Source organism: Diabrotica virgifera, chromosome 1 (genome assembly GCF_917563875.1).
Source record: "Diabrotica virgifera virgifera chromosome 1, PGI_DIABVI_V3a".
Classification (NCBI taxonomy): domain Eukaryota; kingdom Metazoa; phylum Arthropoda; class Insecta; order Coleoptera; family Chrysomelidae; genus Diabrotica; species Diabrotica virgifera.
The window spans coordinates 278,109,904-278,117,809 of NC_065443.1; the positions used below are offsets into that span (position 1 = coordinate 278,109,904).

Genomic DNA, 7,906 nt, shown 5'->3' on the forward strand with positions numbered 1-7,906 from the left:
CAAACGTAGTACTTTAACATCGTGTATCTCAGGTTGAAATCTAACTTGCGATCAATCAGAAATTTACGAAGCCTCAAAAAGCATGTCTGGCTTATACTCCGTTCAATTTTAATATATATGAAACAGATAAGATAAAGGCAGTTTTTGTTTACATTCTATTCAGAGTTGGACCACCATCTCCTTATAGCTATTTCAGCATCCTCATGCCTCCTCAGTGAAGCTATGCAGTCACAACTCTAAAAGGAATATAAACAATCTGCCTATTTAAGGGAAACCATCGCGATACAATGATCCCACCTTATGAGACGCAATCTAGCGACATCTCTCGTATTACGAGGAAAACAACGAAAAGCCCTAGATACAACACTTACTACGTTTTAAACAATTAGAATAATTGAAATAAAAATGTAATAAACAATATTTTAAATCTAAGACTTTTCGTTAATAAACGGCTTTCTGGCTGCATCCCGTATCTCCGGATTTTACAATATATAATCACAGAGACGACGAAAATAGGAGAAATCAAATAGAGGACACTTAGGCCACGCACTTACCTTCTCTTCGTCTAGGAAAAGGACCGAAATATGAAACAATTATTGAATATTTGAAGAGTATAATCTATAAACGTAATCGAATATAAAATGAAGGTTAACAAAAAAACACAGTGGCTTACCAAAATTTATTATATGCCAAAGAAATACATTAGTCTTAATTTAAAATCAAGAATAAATAGACTTACTAATTTTAAGGCCCATACAATAACTATTGCCTCTTCTTCTATTATAAAGAGCCGGTGGTTCCTAAACCTGTCAATATATCTGGCTCCCATAGGAGCCGCCTCCTCTTGACCCATTAAAACCATCAAGGAGCGAAAACGTAAATGAGTAGGCAGGGGCCTTTGTAAAAACGTGTACACCTCTGAGGAAGTGAACTTATTTTGAGAATAGTTGCCTTCAATTTCTGAAACAAATAAATGATTGTGGTAAAAGAAATAGTATAAATAAAGCTCCAACGTGCTTTATCCTCATTCAACAACAAATTGTAATGAATGGTTTTGTTTAAGTACTTCAATTTACCTTAAGACCAGTTATGACTTACGCGGTCGAAACAAGACCAGATACAAGCAAAACACGAAGACATCTGGAGTCCAACGAAATGAAGATCTAAAGAAGGATTGCTGGAAAAGGACTACAGGACAGGGTAAGAAGTGAGGAAATCAGACGCATGTGTGGAGTAGACAATATAAATACCTGGGTAAACAACAGAAATGAAAAGTGGAATCAACACATAAGCAGGATATCTGAATCAAGGATAGTAAAAATAGCCACGGACAAGTCACCGTTAGGCAAAAGAAGTATAGGACGCCCAAGGAAAAGATGGAATGACAATTTGGGGACAGAATGAAAGGCACCGTTGAAGAAAAACAGGCCTATATAAAATAAGAAGAAGAAGAAGAAAAAGAAAACAACTTCATCATCATCATCGGTGACCACTGACAGTCCATGGAGGGCCATGGTTGCCCGTTGGGGTTTGAGGCTCTAAAGTTTTACATGGTGTGAAGGCCAGCCACACGCATAACTCCTCAAAAGTTCTAAACGTTATTTATCTAAAAATCTAAAATATTACTTTCTTATTTATTTTTTAAGGAGATCTGAGAAGAGAATTTACCTTAAGTAAAACTGTTTTATATTTTTATGTAGCGGGGATTACATATTACATAGATGTTCAGAGCGAACATTTTCGGACGTATCAGTCGATCTTCAGTGTTTGTAGTTTCTAAATAGCTCCAGAACCAAACAGTGGTTGGATTTAAATTATTAAATACATTATAAAATTGTAGAAATTAAATAGTGGAGTCACTGAAGGTGGATATGAGCTATTACCTCCGATTTCGTTGAACCTCCATCGATTTGGATGAAATTTGTTAAGTGGCTAGAGGATATCTCAAGGAACAAAGGTGACATGGTGCCAACTTGCGCTTTTACCCTGGGGGTGGATGCCACCCCTTCTCGTGGGTGAAAATTATTTTACTAAAAATAACCCCATAATGCGGTAGGGGGACAAATTATAAGCAAAATTTGTTATATAAAATTATTAATATAAATTAAAACTTTTTGAATTATTAAAGATCATAGATTTTAATTATTCGTGAGAAAAATGCATGTTTTTAAACGATTTTTCATAAATAACTCAAAAACTATAAGTTTTTACAAAAAAGTTATTATTAGCAAAATTGAAGATATTAAAAAACGAAATTAATCCTTTACTAGAAAAACCTTTTAGTGTTAACTAAAAGTTCTTTAGGCCACTACCCAAATCTAAGTTTTCAAGCTTAAATAACGGGAAAATTATGCATTTTATAACACAAACTTATTAAACATTTGTCTAAGCATTTAAAAATATCTCTCAGACGAGCTTACGAACAAGTTGATAGCATTAAAATTTATGCTCCAAGAATTTTTCAAAATATATCTTTTAAAAAATTTTCAAAACAATGTTGTTTTTTTTAAATAACTCCGTTAATTTTGAGACATGAGATTCACCTAAAAACCATTTGAAAGATAAAACTAAGGTCTTTTAAACCGCGTTAAATTTAATCTTTTAGACCCCTTACTTTTTTAAGAATAAAAGGTTAAATTGCCCAGTTACATGGTTCTCGCAGGCAAAATTTAAGATTAAAACGTTTCTATCTCGGTTATTTTGTACCCTAAAGAAATACTAAAACAGGTAAAATATTTGATACGGAAAAAACTAAAGTTTGATTATATATAATTTTTTTCGTATATTGAGTATTTTTGTAGTTATTATTAAAAGAAAATGAAAATAACGTTAATCTGAAAAATTCTGATTTTTTTAAATTATATCTTTTTTCAAAAATATGTATTCTCTACCGGTCAAATTTGTCAAAATCATTACTTATGCTAGTATAAAGAAAATCTTGTAAGGATTTCTATAAATTTTAATTTTTGTGGAAATAGCGATGTTTTATTTTTCACTTTTTCCAAAAAAAATCCAAAAAATTCTCTTATTTTCATCATAACTTGCTTAATTTTGATGCTATTAACGTCTTACGGAACTCATTTGATAGGTATTCTGAAGTACTTTGACAAGTGTTTAGTAGGTATACTTTATAAAATGCATAGTTTTCCCGTTATTTAAGCCTGAATACTTAGATTTGCGTACTCGTCGAAAAAAATATACCTTCAATTACTCATAACTTACTTTTAATTAACATAAGTGTAGTTCTTTAAATGAGAAATGTATTCAATTTTTTATTATCTTTAATTTTGGTAATAATAATTTTTTTGTAAAAGCTTATAGTTTTTGGGTTATACGTGAAAAACTGCTTTAAAACATGCATTTTTTTAACGAAAAAATAAAATCTTTGATCTTTAATAACTCAAAAAGTATTGATTTATATTAATAACTTTTTATAACAAATTTTGGTTAGAATTTGCCCCTCTATCGATTTATGGTATTATTTTTAATGAAATAATTTTCACCACCGAGATGGGGTGGCATCCACCCCCAGGGTAAAAGCGCAAGTTGGCATCATGTCACCTTTGTTCCTTGAGGTATCCTCTAACTACTCACCAATTTTCATAAAAATCGATGGAGGTTCAACGAAATCGGAGGTGAAAACCTTCAATGACTGCACTAAAACGACTTATAGCCGATGAAAACGGATAACATTTCGGGAACATAATAGTCCCTACTCGAAAAGAAGGTCACATATAGGTCTTGCTCTGTGTTAGCTCGGCAGGCGGTGGTGAACTTTGAGAAAAAAACACAGTTTGATGATACACCCGGTATACAATGACATTTTACCTGTCTAGCAACAACATTATTACATCGATATTGTTAAAGAATAAGACTATAACATAGATATTAAAAAAAAATCACTTAAATCGGACAATAAGTTTAGGAAATTCGAGACATCAAAAATGACCCATTTTTAAGGTGGTGCGTTAATTTCTTGAAGTAGTGTACATATTTTAATAACAATTAAATACAACAGTATATCTTTTACATTATGTAAGTCTAAAACCAAGTCTATTGCGTAAACAAATTTTAAAAAATATACTGTTTTGTATATTCAACTATAACTACAGAGATAAAAATTTGCAAATTATAATGTACTGTTTTATCTCTGTAAAAAAATATAAGTGTTTATTTCTGTGCTTTTTTTAGAAATAGGAAAAATTATTTGCAACCAAAAACAATAACATAAACAGTAATAAAATGAACTCTGAGATAAAAAATGTGTAAATGTAATCTTTGTTTAACGAAATAAAAGAACTACTTACAATTTTATATTACACTATTATTTACACTTCTCAATTAATATTACACTTCTACTTATAAATGCGTAACGTAGGTATATTTTTATGTCTTAAGATGATACAATATCGTTGTCTTAAATCTATTTATATTCCGTTTGCTTCATAAACGATTCCTTCCACTTCATTACAACTAATAAATTAGTATTCAAAACTATTCAAATTATTGTGCTTTTTAAAAATAAATTTATTCATAATATTCAACTAAGTTGGAACCGGATTAAAACAAATCTATTGCTTAAGAGTGTGATACACACGCGAGTAAGTACTTACGGCTCGACGACCTTTTTCGCGCGTGTGTCACAGCAAGTACCCGTACTTTAAGTCCGCCGTCGATCCAACAAGTTTGAAATCTTAAGTAAAAGATGGTCCTACTTGTGGCAAGAATACACCTTTACAAATCCAACACGTTACACCAGACTAGAAACCAAATTGAGGAAAAAACCTTGGTACAATAAGTTCGATTACAATCGCAAAAGCATAACCACTATTAGTAGAATGAAGTTTGGTCATGCATGTTATCCAGCACACTTACATAAAATCAAAATACTTGAGAGTGATCTTTGTGAAGTCTGTAATATAATCGGTGACCTGGACCACATCTTTTTTGATTGCCAAAAATATAGGGCTCAATCCAATGAGCTGTTCAGAAAACTTCTACAATTGATCATTGAAAGCCCATATAACATAATGTATCTTCTTGCTTTAAACAGAAAAGAAATTTACGATTGTTTGATATATTTCGTCAGAATAACAAAAATACAAATTTAATACAGTCGGAAAAATGAAAGAATACCCATGAACGAACATATAAAACACGCTGTATTTTCCTGTCATCGTGTCACAAAGAAAATTGTCCAGTGCACGTACATGTAACAATAATTATTACATGTACTTGCGCTGGCCAATTTTTGTCTGACACGGTGACAGGAAAATACAGCGTATTTTATATGTTCGTTCATGGGTATTCTTTCATTTTTCCTACTGTAATACCTTTTGCTGCTACCTTATGTCTTTCCTTAAATATAACTTATCTATCCGAGGCCTACCTTTGATCGTTTATAAAATGCCCTGATCGGGCCCTGGGCGAGAAGAGTGTAATCCTTGTGTCAAATCCTTGCACTCTCTTTTACAAAATTTGTATCTGGCTGTGTGGGTTGTACCTTAAAGCCAAAAAAAATCTTAAGCCCGATTCTCATTAGACGTGCAGGGAACCGGATCGACAACGGCAAGGCACATGCCCGGCAAAGATTGTTTCGAAAAGAACGTCGCATGCAAAGCCCGTCGCTTGCCGGTGCCTGGCACGCATAGTGTGAATTACATCCCGTGAAGTGCATAAGATTTTATGTAAAATGTATATTGCCGAGCCGATGCCTTGCCCTTGCCGAGCACTTGCCTTGCATGCCAATGAGAATCAGCCTTTACTTGTAACCAGTACGTGTATCATTGCCACGAGCCGCGAGCCTCGACCCATCATGTTATTGCATTTAAACTTACACTTATATTTTCACTAATTAAGCAAATTGCCTAGAAATAATTCAATCGTTTACTGTTGAAAGGAGACAAGTTACATTTTATAAGTTTTGAGAAAACCGTAAAACACTATTTTAAGCTTTTTTGATTATTTGTTTTTGAGTAAACCTAATTATTTATAGGCTGTTTTATCCTCCTGATGAAAATATTACCCTCTTATCTATGATATTTTGTGTGTTACCCACATTTTTCGATTTCGTCTTTTTTTATTAGTATTAAAAATATATTAATACGATAGGATACGATACGAAGTACATATTATATAATACGATAAAATTCCTAAATAGCACAAAGCATCTTCTCTCGACGGCATCGCAATGCGTTATGAGTAAGTCTGCCGTGTATCACCGACGGCGAGCCGAGTAAGTCCGCGATCTTTAAACCCGTGTACTTAAAGTTTGCGTGTGTATCACACGCTTTAGAACACGTTTCTGAAACTGCTTTCTTGTGGCATGTCTTATGTTTATATGTGATGTGATTGAGCCACAATTATTCATAGACTTAAAAAATAACGGTGACTATTTCCAACCTTGGATGGGAGATTGAACCTGAAGAAGAAAATTGGAATGCTAGCCACGAAAGAACACGCCTGTGTTCTACAAAATTTAAACAACTGACTGAACATAAGCGAATCATGTATACAATTTTTTTATTTGAATATTTACATTAATGAAAAACAATTTATTTGTCAATATAGGGGAGGTATATAAAGATATAGAAGCTGAAGAACAGGCAGGATTCAGGGCAGGGAGATCAACGGTTGACCATCTGTTTTGTATTACACAGATTATGGAGAAGAAACTGGCCATCAACCAGGAGGTGCATCTGTTATATGTGGACTTAAGAAAAGCGTATGATAGCATCCCACAAAACAAACTATGGGAAGCATTAGAGAAAACCAATATAAGCGCAAAATTAATAACAGCGACGAAACAATTGTATACCAAAACTGCATCAAGGGTGAAAGTTGGAAGCAGGCTATCGAGAGGATTCCAAATTAGCAAAGGCCTAAAACAAGGGTGCTGCCTTTCACCGACATTATTTAAGATCTACCTCGAACAAACTCTAAAACTTTGGAAACGCAAATGCAAAAACATGGGATTACCGATCAGCAACAATACAATATACACTTTGTCATTTGCAGACGACCAACTTGTACTAGCGCAAGACTACGATGATATAGAATATATGACAAGGAAATTAATAGAGGAGTACAAAAAAGGTGGTTTGGAAATAAACATAAAGAAGACCGAATATATGTGTATCGGTGGGACACAGCAGGACCTTACACTGGGGAATGGCGAAATTATTAAACATTGCGACGCATATAAATACCTTGGTATGACCATCACACAAGAAGGAAGCGTAGACCGGACGATAGAAGAAAGAAACAACCAGGGAAGAAAAGCAATTACCCTTCTCAATAGCATCCTGTGGGACCAGTCAATATCAAACAACAACAAACATAGAATATACAATACAATTGTTAAGAGTATAATCACTTACAGCAGTGAAGTATGGCAAATAAAAGAAAGATACAAGAGAAAACTTGAAGCAACAGAAATGGATTTCTGGAGGCGCTCAGCAGGAAAATCAAGATTAGAAAGGGTAACCAACAACAGAATTAGGGAAATAATGAATGTGAAACACACAATAGTAGATGACATTAGTACCAAACAGCTTAGATGGTATGGACACGTACAAAGAATGTCCGAAGAACGACTCCCGAAACAAATCCTAACGTGGACCCCTCATGGTAGACGAAAAAGAGGAAGACCCCGCCTGAGTTGGAGAGAAGGCATAAATCGAGAAATGAGAGAAAGAGAATTGGATGAAGACCTTTGGATGGACCGAAGTGAATGGCGACTAGGCATCGGAAGACGTAGGAGAACGTTTTAAAACCGATATATATATATATATATATATATATATATATATATATATATATATATATATATATATATATATATATATACATATATATACTGAACATAAGCGAATCATGTATACAATTTTTTTATTTGAATATTTAC

The 7,906-nt window shown here is 33.4% G+C and overlaps 1 long non-coding RNA gene across 1 annotated transcript; it reads right to left on the bottom strand.

Annotated features, from left to right (window-relative positions):
• Positions 1–665: 665 nt before the first annotated feature.
• Positions 666–4,444, bottom strand: LOC114327597 (uncharacterized). The gene is made up of 2 exons (XR_003652014.2): positions 4,308–4,444; positions 666–960 (listed from the first exon to the last, which is right to left on the bottom strand). It is a non-coding gene; the product is annotated as an uncharacterized LOC114327597 (long non-coding RNA).
• Positions 4,445–7,906: the final 3,462 nt, after the last annotated feature.